The sequence below is a fragment of the Anastrepha ludens genome, chromosome 6 (assembly GCF_028408465.1).
Source record: "Anastrepha ludens isolate Willacy chromosome 6, idAnaLude1.1, whole genome shotgun sequence".
Classification (NCBI taxonomy): Eukaryota; Metazoa; Arthropoda; class Insecta; order Diptera; family Tephritidae; genus Anastrepha; species Anastrepha ludens.
The window spans coordinates 28954602-28969499 of record NC_071502.1 but is presented as its reverse complement, the minus strand read 5'-3'; the positions used below and the strand labels follow the sequence as shown (position 1 = coordinate 28969499).

Genomic DNA, 14898 nt, shown 5'->3' with positions numbered 1-14898 from the left:
TGAACTCTCTGCCGTGTAAATAAGGTTATGTAGAGCTGTCTCTACCGATTTCCCTTTCGCTGTGACGTAGAGATAAGATTTCTATCTATAGTTAGGCTTAAATGAAATTCTATCAACCTCGCCAAAGTTTTCAATAGGAAGGATAAAAGAGATATCGGTCTTTAGTTTTTTGGATGGGTATGTGAGTTTCTACCAGCTTTTGGAATGAAAACAATTTTGACTTGTCTCCACTTAAGAGGTATATGACCGTAAAGAAAGGAACCTTTGAAGATTGCTAGCAGCCAGTGTGCTAGATATCCGGCGGTCTTTTGCAGTTCCACTGGGTAAATATCATCTGGACCCGGTGATTTAAAGGGTTTGAAACTTTCAATCGCCCATAGGATCCGATCCTCAGATATAGCATCTATTCTGACTTCACGACAGTGTTCTGTATCTTTCATGTCATGCCCAGTAATGTCGGAGCAGCCTGGAAAATTAGTGTCGAGTAAAAGTTCTAAAGACTCTTTACTGATTGTAGTGGAAGTGCCATCACTTTTCTGTAGCAGTTCCCAATTTTGAGCACTTCCCGCTAAAATCTTACGAAGTCTGGAGGTCTCAGTTGCCCCCTCAACCTCTTCACAAAAGGATTTCCAAGATTGCCTTTGGGCATTTCTGATTTTCTTCTTGTAGATTTTCAGGGCATCTTTATAATCTTTCCAATCTTCTGCGAGACGTGTTTTCTTTGCCTCATTAACAGCACTTCTACTTGTTTTTTGAAGTTTGCTTAGTTCAACCGTCCACCACTTAGGCTTGGGTTTACCCCTCAGTCTTCTTATGGGACAGGCTTCCGCTAAGCCAGCATTCATGTTGTAGGTAATCTTGTCATCATATAATAACGATTTAGCGTCAGATATACCTTCATACCAAACTAGTAAAAAAAAAAAAAATTTAAAACTCACACAACTCTATAAATTTTAATTCAAGTATAGTCAAATATAGCTCATTCTCACAAAATTAAATTTACTATAACAGTAGTGTACTAAAAAAAATCATCTATATCGGATAATATCGTCAAAATGATGTCAAAGTTGAAAAAATAGAGAAAAAATAAGAATTCCAAATACTTCCGCCTACTGCCTCGTCAGTTGTCATTTCAGAAAAATTGTCAACACTCTGTCAAAAAGGCTTGTTTTTATTCTTTCGAACTAAAAAGACAAATTCGAAATCGGATGGAAATTGGCAAAGTTAGGAGTGATTGTTCACATCAACCTACTGAAAAACGCTTTTTCGGCCATAAAATGAGATTTTGGGGGTGTATTGGAAATTTCTCCTATACCATTTTTCTTATTTTTACTATACTTACAAATTGTGCTTGGTCTCCATAAAAGTAGAATATCACTGTTGCACAGTGTAATCCAAGAGTGATTGTCGAAAAACCAATGCACCCACAAAGAGTGACTGTATTTTTCCAAAATGAGGCCGGTCAGGCAATTACTGTGAATAGTGTTCGCTATCGTGAGATGATAACGAACTTTTTATGGCCCGAATTGGAAGATATGACACACACAATGGCTCTTTTGCGCGAAAAATTTGATGGCCGAATAATCTCACGTCGCGGCGATGTCTATTGGCCGCCAAGATCATGTGATTTGACACCGTTAGACTTCTTTCTTTGGGGTTATTCGAAAGAAAAGGTGTACGTCGATAAGCCAGCAACAATTCAAGAGCTAAAGGATGAGATAATTCGGCACATTAATGGCATAGAACCTCAATTATGCCTCAGCGTCGTCGAAAATTTGGACCATCGGATGGATGTGTGCCGCCGGTGCCGCGGTGGCCATTTGGCCGCTATTTTATTCTATACGTAATTGAGCCATACCAATATTATCATAATAAAGAGAATTTACAATAATTTCCTACAAAAAATTGTATTTTATTCAAAATCAAAACCGGCCCTTGAAGCTTAACCACCCTTTATATACATATGTTATGTAATATTCATTATTAAGTAACGAATTCGACTGGGAGTTCTTACTCGTACTCCAAGTTATTCTTCTTTAAATTGTAGGTAAAAATAGTACTTATAGTTATTGTTATGACAGCTTGTATGAAATAAATGGAGATCTAAAAAAACAAAACAAAAAAGTTTTTAACTACACAAAAATTATGGCGTAGCATTTGACAACATTCCAGCAAACTAGCGATATATCCATTCTGTTTGACAAGTAAAACACACCTACAGTAACACAATTGGCGTGATAGGTTTCTATCACCGCGAAATATCAACAAGTGGCAATTAAGACACCGTTAAAACATTTACTTAACAGAGTACTTAACATGTGTCCGTACATACGTATGTCTGTCACTATCAATAGATAATTTCTAAAACAAGTCAAGCAAGTGACGTCACTGCTTCCACTCGTACGCACTGCCGCTGCAACAGTTATCACACCACCGCTACATTCGCCGTCATATTGAGAGCCTGATAAAATATATTAATATGTGCTTTACTTTTAATGAAAACGGTATGCGATTTTTATTACGCCGCTTCAACAGAAACTGGTACAAGTTAGTCGCATGAAATAATAAACCAAACGGGAACAATAAAAACGATTTCTCAGAATATGCAAATTGTTCTAGCGAGTGGAATTCATTTGGAGTGCATTTCCGCTGGATTATATGTTTATGATTTATTACAATCAATTTATGCGAATATTTGCATATTAAATTTCATTTTTTGCGGGCGCTTTATTCGAGTGCGCTTGTGCCTATGTAGCATTCGGGGTGGCGGGTCCCCACTGCTCTGGTATGAAGCGAATGGAATAATAAAACCAATCGTTCCTAGTAGAGGCCGCTCTTCGGCAAAGCTTTTGGTGCACTCGTAATTCTTGCTTGCAAAAGAGCTTCACGTAAAAATCAACGGCTGTAGGGAAGTACTAAATACGAGTATATGAAGAGAGATCAGATTGGAGATCATTTTTGCCAATAGGGTTTTTTTGACAGATCACGCGTGACTACTGTCAAATTAAATACATAATTTTTTTCAGTATTCATTGGCAAAGACTTACGCCTTAACAACGTTTACAAATCGTACAATTCTATTACAAAAATCGACGCTCTGTGAAAATCATCGCGCGCTCAGGCCAACTTATGTTGAGTGATGAGGGTCATTTTTGGCTTAAAGGCTACGACAATAAGCAAAATTGATGTATTTGGGCTTAAGAGCAACCCGAAGCTATTCAAAAACAGTCATAGGGCTTCGACAAGACTCAGTTTTGCGTTGGTTTCGTTAATCTATTTTGATTTCTGACAGGGTAGGTGATAAGCCTGCCGCTACCAGTCCTAAGTGGTGGGAATGCCCACCTGTCGTTACTTAGGAACAACGCCTTCGTTACTGCTTGTAGCGCCATCTGTGTTTCACATTTTTCTGGCAGAAGGATCACACAGATGGTTGCGGATTTCGCTAAATTTCGTGTGTCTGCGCTATTACCACGATCGCCCGCTTCCTCTTGCTGGCGCCACTGATGCAATGCCACTGAGTTTGCTTGTTTTAGCAGTCACAATGCAAATAATGCGTTGACTATTGTGCGGAAGTAAGTATGGAAAGGATAAGTTTTTGGGGTTAAGGAATGATTTTTTTTTCTAGAAACAGGGAGAGTAGGTAAATTTGGAAAAGTACGAGGAACGTGCTTTAGTTAGGATTCGAACCCCTAACCGCTGGGATTGCAGGCTAGTGCACTTACGCTAGACTACCGAGGCCGGTGGTTAAAAACAACTCTTTGGTGCGGGCTATGGATTGGGAAATCATCGGCCCATATTTCTTCAAAGACGAGGCTGGTAGCCGTGAATGGCGAACGCTATCGCGCCATTATAACTGACTTTTGATAGCGGAAATTAAAGCCCGTGATCTCCACATCATTTGGTTCCAAAAAGACGGATATTCTTGATGTTGTTTCACATATGGAGGGACCTGCCGGCTTAATCCGACTCCGAACGGCAAATGGTTTTTATTTATGTGGTAACTTTTCATGGCAGAAATGCACTCGGAGATTTACCATTGCCTGACGAGGAGCAAGCGCCATTAGAAAAAACTTTTTTTCATTTTGGTGTTTCTCGGAGATTTCGATCTATGTTCTCTCCAGATTCCGAATGGTAGTCGCGCACCAACCCGTTCGGTTACGACGGCCGCTAATTGATCACCTTTACTATTACTTTTTTTTCACCGTCGCACCAGTGGTATGTGGGAGGCGCACCCACTAAAAAACACAATCTCCATTGTGTAACGCGCGATAGGAGTTTTTGGGATGATTTAAGTAAATTTTTTAACTTCAACCAAAACTTATTCGAAATATAGAACTTCTTACTTCGGGCATTCACTTAAATGCAAATTATATGCTTACACTTTTTTATTAAGCCATCCCCACTTTAGTGCGCTAAATAACTGTATAAAGCACAAGGACTAACTGACTTATTTTCATTTAAGTTTAATACTTTTTATGAAAATGTAGTTTATTTTTCTAGTCAGAGAACTGACTAGCAAGTACAGCACTCAGACACAATTAAGTCCATTGTACTCGTAACCAGAGTACAGTTTCCTTTTAAATTTTCTTTAAATCTACCCGACCTCTGAACAAATCTGAATAGATCTTGTGGTGCCAAGGAGCCAAGGTAATCGCTTCTTAATCAGTTCCAAAATCACTTCTTCTGCCAAAGAGTTCAAGCCTAATTCGAGCGAAGGCAGGGCAGAGACGTAGAAAGTAGTCCGCCATCTCATCCTCCTTTCCACATGCTGAGAGATGCGTACCTTTACTATGTATGTTCTTCGCCCATAGAAAGTGGCCCGTCATCAGTCCAACCAGCTGCCTACAGTCATTTCTGGTTAATGATCGGAGGAACTGCGCCAGTCGGTCGGACATGACAGATAACATCAGTTTTGGCCATCTGCAGCCTCTCTCTCTGCCTGCCAGACTCGCTTGTGGGTTAAAGTAACCCGTTTGCTAACCGTGGCTTTGACAGCTGCAAAAGAGAGTGGTAGAACAGGTACCGGGCCACAGAAAATGGTCCCAGAGCTTATTCTAGCTAAAGAGTCAGAGATCACATTACCCGCGTTACCCTCCTGTCCCAGGGCAAAAAAAAAATTATAATTAACATAATAAATGTATACAAATATATTAGTTTGGGGTAAAATTAATACGTTATTTTTTCGTAAATTTTTTGCGCAAACGGTGTAAAACTGATTAATGGTCGATCTTTAGCTCCTGGGCGATGCTAAGACTATTAAAATGCCGCTCATCTTCGATTATTTTTGTGAGTTTATCGACATTTTTGAAGTTATCGACATTATTGACATTTTTTTTAACATCAAAAATTGCCTCAAGGGAATCGACGAAACCAAATTTGCACGTAACTAACTGTTACAGCTTTGGCACCATAAACACCATTCACCTGGCTTGCAATGTCATCTTTGTCAAAGAAAAGCTGTAAAGTGTACCGAATTTCCTCTTTGCTGACTTCCATTGTTAACTCGCTGTAACTCACAACTGCACAACAAACAACAGCAAAACAAAGCAAAAAAAAAATTTAAGTGTGAAATATCAGCTAGACAACAAACATAAATTCTGGATTGTTTGATTGATACTTCACGAGATATCGATCACTACAGCTATCTACCGAGAGTTGGTGTTTCGTGGTCGAGATTTCAAAACTTTGTGATTTCTAAATGATAATTACACACCAACCCCCTTTCAGCTATCCAACTTCTTCTTCTTAATTGGCGCGATAACCGCTTACGCGATTTTGGCCGAATTTAACAAAGCGCGCCAGTCGTTTCTTTCTGGTGCTAACCGGCGCCAGTTAGACACATCAAGTGAAGTCAAGTTCTTCTCCTCTTCCTCTGCTATCACCAGCTGGTACCGCATCGAATACTTTCAGACCATTCCAACTATAAGTAGAAAAAATGCATGCGGCCAATTTTGTCTACGAATAGAACCGTTTTAGTAGCGAACTGGGTGAACCGTAACCCCTGACAGGCAGTGCTTCTTTTATTGTAAAAAAATAGTTTAAAGTTATTTTCCGCATATTTAATAAAAAAATAAATAGTACCGAACTTTTTGTGTCCTAATGTTTGGATAAATTTTAGTAAGGTTGTTGAGTTCACAGGCCTTAGCTCATGCAAATATCGTTGTATTTGTGAATTACTACTTAGAAATTTCACGACCAACTGTTGTTGCCTAAAGAGAGCAAAAATAGAAAATGTTGAGTGTCTCACAGACCAATTCTATGCTCTACAAATCAAAAAGTGTACGCTACTTATACTGTTGTAAAAATATTAAGAACGGAAGACCAGTCAGAGTGCAACAATAACAAATTCCAATAAAAATGTTTGCACTTTTACTTTTGATTTCTCTCGCAGCGACTTATGTACGTGTATTGCGTGATATACGAGTACTCGTAAGATATTCTCCGGCTTGAGATGTTTATAGGAATTTAATACACCACCATCAGTTCACTTAGTGTCATAAGAGAAATATATGCGCATATGTATGTATGTATGTATATACATAAGCTTCATCCGCTACATAGTCTACGATTGCGGTCATTGCTTGTTCATCGAATACCGCAAACAATTGAAAGCAGCTCCCTTTGATGTAATGCACTTGATTTCAATGTTCAATAAATTTTTTGCGCCAATCAAAGAAATTACAACAATTTACGATATGCATAATTATGCAGATCGGTTTCAATTACAAGTGCCAACATCCGCATACAAATATACGTACACACAGATGTATGTATGTATGTATGTAAGCGCTTTATTGATTGACATTGTAGGTCTTGGTAATTGAACCCATTTGCAGTGCATTTAGAAAAATTAACAAAAAAGGCATATTTCACTTGGTGCCTAGTACTTACATTCACATACACGTGCACACATTGAAATATGCAATTCGTAAATGGTACAGAGTGTATTTATTTTTAAATAATAATATATTAATGTATCCAAACTATTTGCATAAATTTACATGCACGACTATCGTGAAATTCATTGCATCGCAGCAGCAGCTACGACGATTAGAATCTCATTACAGCAGAGCTATTCGCTGAATGGTACTGAATGCGCCTGCCTATCCACACCAGTTGTGAGAAGTTGTAAATCAGAACAATGCACTGTAAATTTATAGGTTTTACGGGGAAGCGCTCGAGAAAAGTTTCTAACAAAAAATAAATGCATGTAAATTGAAAAGTTACTTTGCATATACGGAAGTCTTGAAAAAAGGGATTTATCTTATCAGCCTCATTAAAAAATAGATTTGCTAACTAAATGAGTGAGTGACTGGCTGCCAACTGCTGACTGCGGCAGGCAACTGCTTGTAACTGGGCTTAAAATGCAACTAAAAATAAATGAGTAGTAAATGCAAACAAACAAAGTGACGCGCGTGCGAGTACGCTGACATACCCGTATTAATGGCAGTGATCATAACGATTACCGTAATGACCATCAGAGCGCGCAGCTTTCGCCTTTTATCTTTGCAATCAGGTCGAAATGTTGTCCTCGAAGCGGGCACCAGATGTCACATGGTGCTAATGTAACCAAATACGGTGACTATGTTTTTTTTTTTTTTTTTTGTTTTTGGTTGGGTTAAAAATGCCTTCGCACCATATAACGGGTGATTTTTTAGCTATTATCTTTTTAAACAGTTGGTTTAAACAGCTGACGCGCGATTCGTATTTTGTTTCACTGTCAAACATCTTCAGTTTGGTGTATAATTTAAACATGAATCGTCTTACAAACGAACAACGCTTGCAAATCATTGAATTTTATTATAAAAATGCGTTTTCTGTTAAGAAAGTTTATCGCGCGCTTCTTCCATTTTATGGTCAGCTTAATCGACCCACTGAAACGGCTATTCGAGCTATTGTGATTAAATTTAGAACCAAATTTACATTATTGGACATCAAACCACCAACACTCTTACGTAGAGTGCGAACTGAAGAAAATATCGCAGCTTTATCGGCCAGTGTTAATGATGACCATCAATTATCGATTCGTCGCCGTTCACAGCAATTGGGCCTCTGTTACTCAACAAAGTGGAAAATTTTGCGAAAGGATTTAGGTGTGAAGCCTTTCAAAATACAGCTGATGCAAGAATTGAAGCCGAACGACCTACCGCAACGCAGAATTTTTGGTGAAAGGGCTCTTGGAAAGTTGGAAGTTGGCCGAAGATCCACTATTTTATCGAAAAAGTGTGTTCAGCGACGAAGCTCATTTTTGGATCAATGGGTACGTAAATAAGCAGAATTGTCGATTTTGGAGTGAAGATCAGCCAGAAGAATTGCAAGAGCTGCCAATGTATTCTGAAAAATTCACAGTTTGGTGCGGTTTATGGGATGGAGGTGTCATTGGATCGTACTTCTTCAAAGATGCGGCAAATCCTAACGCAAACGGTGAAATGATATCCACCTTTTTTGCCCAAAATGCAAGGGCTTGACTTGCATGACATGTGGTTTCAGCGAAACGGTGCCACATGCAACACAGCACGCGCAAAAATGGACTTGTTGAGAGGCGAGTTCGGTGAACATTTTTTTTCACGTTCGGGACCTGGCAATTGTCCACCCATATCGTGCGATATAACGCCTTTAGATTATTTTTTGTTGCGCTATGTTAAAGCTCATGTCTATTCAGACAAGTCTTCTTCAATTAACGCATTGGAAGACAACATTAAAGCATTTATATGTGAGATACCAGCCGAAATATTGGAGGAGTATGTCAAAATTGGACTAAGCGGATGGACCATTTGAAGCGCAGTCGCGGTCAACATTTGCATGAAATAATCTTCAAACATTAAATTATATGGACTGTACTATCGATTTAAATAAAAATTTCATGCATTTTTCTGAATTTTACGTGTGTTTTTTTGAAAAACTTTCCTATAGCTCTTAAAAATCACCCCTTACTACTTATGCAGTAACCGTTGCTACTACGTTTGTGCTGATTCCACTAAAAATATCCCTCCTCTTGTCTTGAATTTTTTTCTCCACCCCGGCACCGCTTCCGCATTGCTTCGAGGTAGAGGGCCAAGACGACGTCCTAAGAAGAACACTTACTTACTTACCCTCCGTCCAGGGTCGCCTATGAGAACCTATGAAACCTATGCTCAATGCTCTTCAGCATAACTCCATATCCTCCACAATATTTGCGACGGCATTCCATTTTTCTTCGCCTATCATCATTTTCTCGATCACTTCTTCCGGTGTGAATACACCAATAGCTCGTTGATGTTCCCTCTATGTTCCACCTCTCGCATTTAAAAAAAGTGTGCTCCGCATCATCATACTCAGTATCTCCTCCATATATGCAGTTTGGTTGGCTCACTTTTCCCATTCGCCACAAATACTTGCGAATGGACCCATGCCCGAACAAAAAGTGTGTGAGGTAATAGTTGACCCCACCGTGCTTTCTTTCTACACACTTTTTTAGATAGGGTACTCGTATTAGTTTCGCTGTCCATCTACCGTACCGTTCAAAGTTCCATCTTGCCTGTCAAAGTGTGAGCGTTTGAACTCTAATATCGGAGCAGCGTGGTACTGCGATTCCTGTGGTTTGCGCCTCCCATCTCCGTTTGCGCTCTTGTGCTAGAATATTTCGGGATGGTTCCGCTGATAACTAACACCGCTGCTTCGGATACTGTGTTGTATGAAGAAGCCATGCTGAGGGCGCAGGTGCGTTGCACAGAGTGCAGAGTTTGCCGCCGGCATTGCACTTTTAGCGAATCTGTCCATATTTTGCATCCGTATAAGAGAATCGAGTTCGTCGTGTCCATTAAAAGTTTTCGCTTGTTCTAAGCTGGACCTTTGCCATGAGCTTTCTTAACATGTCGCTTACTTTGGCAGCTCTTAAGGCAGCATGATTTATGTGCGCCCAATTAGTTAGCCTCTTGTCTAATTGCACTCCTAGGTATTTTGCCACTTTTTTTGTCGATAATGTGGCATCGAATACTTGTGTATCTACTTCTAATGGGATACGTCTGTTGGTTAGGATTACCTCTGTTTTCTCTGTGTTTTCTCATGGTCCTCTAGCCATGTTTGAACTCGGACCATCACTTGATTACCTTCCTTTTGGCTTCGTCAGGGTTTCGATTGATTATTACAGCTGCGATGTCACTAATACGGTGACTATCGAATCTTATTTGTTGGAGTATCGGCAGCGTGCGCGCCTAGTATGAGCTGATGCTTTTGCAAAAAAGAGACTTCACTTTTTTCCAGGCCTTAAACAAAGTAGTTAATCCAATTGAAATTTTACAAGCATCAGTCAGGTCTCATATTCTCAATCAAAGCACGAAATCTTTGATTTTCTTGAATTGTTGCTTCTCAGTTGATGCTGATGGTCATTCATGGCGCGCTTGGTGCTCCACGTTTCCTCAAACTGCTTTGAATTGTTTGTGTCTCTTCTAAATTTTTTTTTTTTCATTGAATGGCTCCTTGCACTAACTCGAGAGGTATTTCACAGTGCAGGTACAAAATGGATGAATTCTGCGTAGAAGGGCAGGTCACTACTTAGTGGATACCAGGACACCAAGGAATAGACGGAAATGAGAGAGCCGCTGAGCTCGCTAAGCCAGATATTCGCTTGCCGAGATTGAGCACGTCGGTCATATACCCATCGCTCTCCTTTCTGAAAACAGAACTAAATGGCGAACTAGAAATGACTGCAAAATATTGGTTTGAGTACTGACGGGACACTGTCTCACCCCACATCACGCAGCAAAAATTGGATTGGTCCAGAGCGTTGCGTGCGACAAATGCAACAAAGCGAATGCTAGGGGGACTATGGAATACCTACTTTGCCATTGTCCTTCTCTTTGAGTGACGCGGAAATCGTGTCTGGGATCAATAAATTTTTCATTCTTAAAGATTATTGCTAAGAAAAGGCTGTACGGCTTGTTGAAACTCGCCAAGACGTGCATTAATAATTACATAAAAAATATCTTATACTCCAAATACATAGCACTGGTAGCTTAATGGACCCTAGAGGTCTAAGTGAGATCTCTTTTTACAGATCAGCCTGCACTACCTAACCTCACCGATGGATATACCTGGGTAACGATTTCTACTTCCATCCACTAAAAAAAACGATTTTAATGCAGTTTTCAGTCCCATGACTACCAGCTGAAAGCGAGGGATCTCCTCAAAAGACTGCATTACTAACTGGCTAATTCGTAATCGTTCTTTGAAATTCGCTCGACGCCTTTGAATATATTAAATTTTGAGTCGAACACAATAGCTTTATTACTTATCGAGACTACAACGCACTGTGGCCATCTGTTGCGTCGGAGCTTTTCCGACTACCTCAGGCCCGGCATTAGATGCCCACCACTTGATGTATTCATCCAAAGAGAGACCTTGAAGGCTATCTGCAGGCTGAAACACAATGGAAATTGGTACGGCCCCTGTCCGGCATTGGACTACAGAGTAGGCATGGACTTCGATCCAGCGATCTTCGCAATGTCCCTTGACTCCATGACAAGAGATACAGTGGTGTGCAGCCTGAGGCTCAACTCTGGTCAAACTCTGAAAATGTTTTCACATTTTCACGAATGGCTCCATCACCGAGCACGGCTCCGGCTCTGGGGTCTACGTAGAATTCAGCGGGACAAAACTGCACTTTGCTCTAGGAATGCATGCAACTTTGTTTCAAACGAAGGTGTATGTTGTTCAAGAAGCAATGAGCTCTGTTGTGGAAAACAGATGGAGAGGCAGATCTATATGTGTTTGCAGCGACAGCCAAGCTACGCTCATGGCCGTAGACAGCCCCCCAACCACTTCAAGGGTAGTCGAGTCCTGTAAATCCGGGCTGAACTATGTCGGTAGACATAATAGAATGATGGATACCGGGACACGTGGGTATTGCGGGTAACGATATCTCTGACTCTTTAGCTAGGATGGGCTCTGAGGCCAACTTCCTTGGCCCGGAGCCTATTTTGCCACTCCCTTCTGCAGCCATCAAAGCCACGGTTAGCAAATGCGTTGCTACAACCCACAAGCGAGCTTGGCAGGCTGAGAGAGGCTGCAGATGGACTAAACTGATGTTACCTGTCATGTCCAACCGACTGTCGCAGTTCCTCCTGTCACTAAGCAGAGGAGACTGTAGGAGGCTGGTTGTACTTATGACGGGCAAAGCACATGGAAAAGATGGCCATCGCAGACAGTGTACTCTGCCCAGCATGTGGAGAGGAGGATGAGATGGTGGACCACTTTCCACGCTTCTGCTCGGCCTTCGCTCGAATCTGGTTTGAGGCGTTTGGCACTGATGTGTTAAGAAACGATAACCTTGGCTCCTTGACACCACAAGAACTACTCAGATTTCTTCGGAGGTCGAGTAGATTTAAAGAAAATTGAAAAGGGAATCCGAGTGCAGTAGAATAGACTTAATTGTGTCTGAGTGCTATACTTCCAAGTCTGTCCCGACAAAAAACAAAAATAGTGCTTTACCATCACCAAAGAACCCACCATTAATTGGTGGATGTGTAAACACTCTTATTACACCAAATGCGATAATAGCGGACAATGGTGAACAAGACTGCATCTCAGATATCTGAGAATCACCTTAGCATTAACCAAAGTTGAGGTCACATCGAGGTCGCTACTAAAATCAATATCAAAGTTGAAAATCACTTCATCACTAATGTCGCCGTCTGTATGGAAATCGAACAATAGGCGCTAATTTCGGATGGTTTTAAATATTTATAAGCAAGCAAGTAAGTTTTCCCTTAAGCCTCTGTTGCTTGCGCTGCGTTTACTTCAGTTTACCTAATAATTTTCTTATCATGTAAACTTTTAAAATAAGAAAATAAGAATTCTCACTGGTCAAACGGTGGAAAATCAATGTCCAATAATAACAAAAAAATCAATCAAACATAAGAAAAGGCAAAAGCAAAAAATTGGCACTGGAAACCCCAAAAGTGTCTTCAGGCGCTTAGGGGCTTTTCACTGTTCTTTATATTTTGCTTAAATTTATTAAATATATTCGAAAGAGATATGACACCTTTTGCACAATAAAATATTTAATGCGAACAGAAAATTTGATTTAATTTAATTAGCAAACAACGACTTGGCGCACCCGACTTCTTATTAAAAAGTGATGAACCCCTAAATAACGCGAGAACTAAATGAAGGGTTGTCGAGCTTTAAAACGTCGCTTAGGGGAAGAAAGCTGCATGAGTGCAAAAGTCAAACAAAGCTGAGGTAGTTAACATATCCACTAGAAAGTATGCGTGCGGACTAGTACCGCGCCGAATGGGACTAGGGCCGAAATACTGCAATTTAGTGCAAGCCTATTTCAGTTTAGTTTATTTAGAAATGTTGTCAGTCTCATACATTACATCTATACTACAATACTTCTAAATTTATGCAGAACGGATACTTGAGTTGCTGCGCCTGTAGCGCCTTTTGTATCTAAGGCGTTCACTCTGTTTTTTCTGCATGTTAGCGGAAATGGTTCAAAAGTAGTTTACTCTTAATCGAAAGGATAGATTTTTGAAATTTAAGAAAACATTATTTTTTTGAAAAATTTTCGAAAACTTGTAAATTCACATAGAAAGTAATATCATAAAAAATATGTGTGCAAAATTTCAGGGAGATCGGTCAATAACTTTTCGAGTTATCGTGTACGTCAATTCGAAAAATATAGTTTTGAGAAGAACGCGTCTAAAGTTTGAATACATGAAAATTCAACCTTTCCCAGCGCTCGAACGCAAAGAAATGAGTCGTCACGGTTGACGAACTATAATATAATATAATACTTAAATTTACGTTCTCAAAATTGTTTGACATATTTTTAAAGGATTATAAAGGGCGGTTAAGTTTTAAGGGCCGGTGTTGATTTTGAACAAAATACAATTTTTTTAAGAAATTATTGTCATTTCTCTTTATTATGATAATATTGGTATTGCTCAAATACGTATGAAACAAAATATCGGCCAAATGGCGGCACACCTCCATCCGATGGTCCAAATTTTCGACGACGCTGGGGTTAATTGAGGTTCTATGCCGTTAATGTGCCGAATTATCTCATCTTTCAGTTCTGGAATTATTGCTGGCTTATCGACGTACACCTTTTCTTTTAAATAACCCCAAAGAAAGAAGTCCAACGGTGTCGTTGACGTTTAGGTGTGGTTCACATTCAACATCGGCCCTTGAAATTTAACCACCCTTTATTAACATTTTATGAAAAAATAATTTTTTTTTTTTCGAAATTTTACAGGTATCTGTCCTCTTAATCGAAGGAATAAGCAAAATATAGGCTAGAATTTAGTATAATGCCTATCGCTTTGGAAAAAAACGGTAAAAAGGGGGTGATAGAGGGGTGTATCCCCATCTTAAAACTGAAAACAGAACCTGCCGGAGGCTTATAGTTTTTAAGTAATTTAATGTTAAAGTTCTATAATTTAGCGAAAAGTTGGTGTTGCCATACACCTGAAATGAAAACGAAGATCGCACGCAGGGATGTTCAGTGGAAGGTTCATTGTAAAACTGCAGTATTTTTTGCTGTAATTTAAAGTTGAGAAATAAATTTGAAAATAAAAACATACAACTCATTTAAACTTAAAAACAATGATATTAAGCGTATCACAAAAAATAATAAAGTAATTAAAATTAAATTAAATTAATTAACACAGTATTTTTGCGTGGAACTCTTTATCGCGTAGGCGGCCTTCGGCCGCGCTTCAAAAAAATAACCCTCATCAGTCCAACTCCGGCTACGCAATCCACAGTATTTTTGCGTAGAACTCTTTTTCGCGTGGGCGGCCTTCGGCCGCGCTTAAAAAAAATAACCCTCATCAGTCCAACTCCGGCTACGCAATCCACAGTATTTTTGCGTAGAACTCCTTTTCGCGTGGGCGGCCTTCGGCCGCGCTTCAA

The 14898-nt window shown here is 39.8% G+C and overlaps 1 protein-coding gene across 1 annotated transcript in view; it reads right to left on the bottom strand.

Moving 5' to 3' along the window:
* Positions 1-13090, bottom strand: part of LOC128867549 (facilitated trehalose transporter Tret1-2 homolog) — a 36477-nt gene extending 23387 nt beyond the window's left edge. Inside the window, exon 1 of the mRNA XM_054108896.1 lies at positions 13022-13090. The gene's annotated coding sequence lies outside the window, so the exon portion shown is untranslated. The remainder of the gene's footprint in view (positions 1-13021) is intronic.
* Between the last annotated feature and the right edge of the window lie 1808 nt (positions 13091-14898).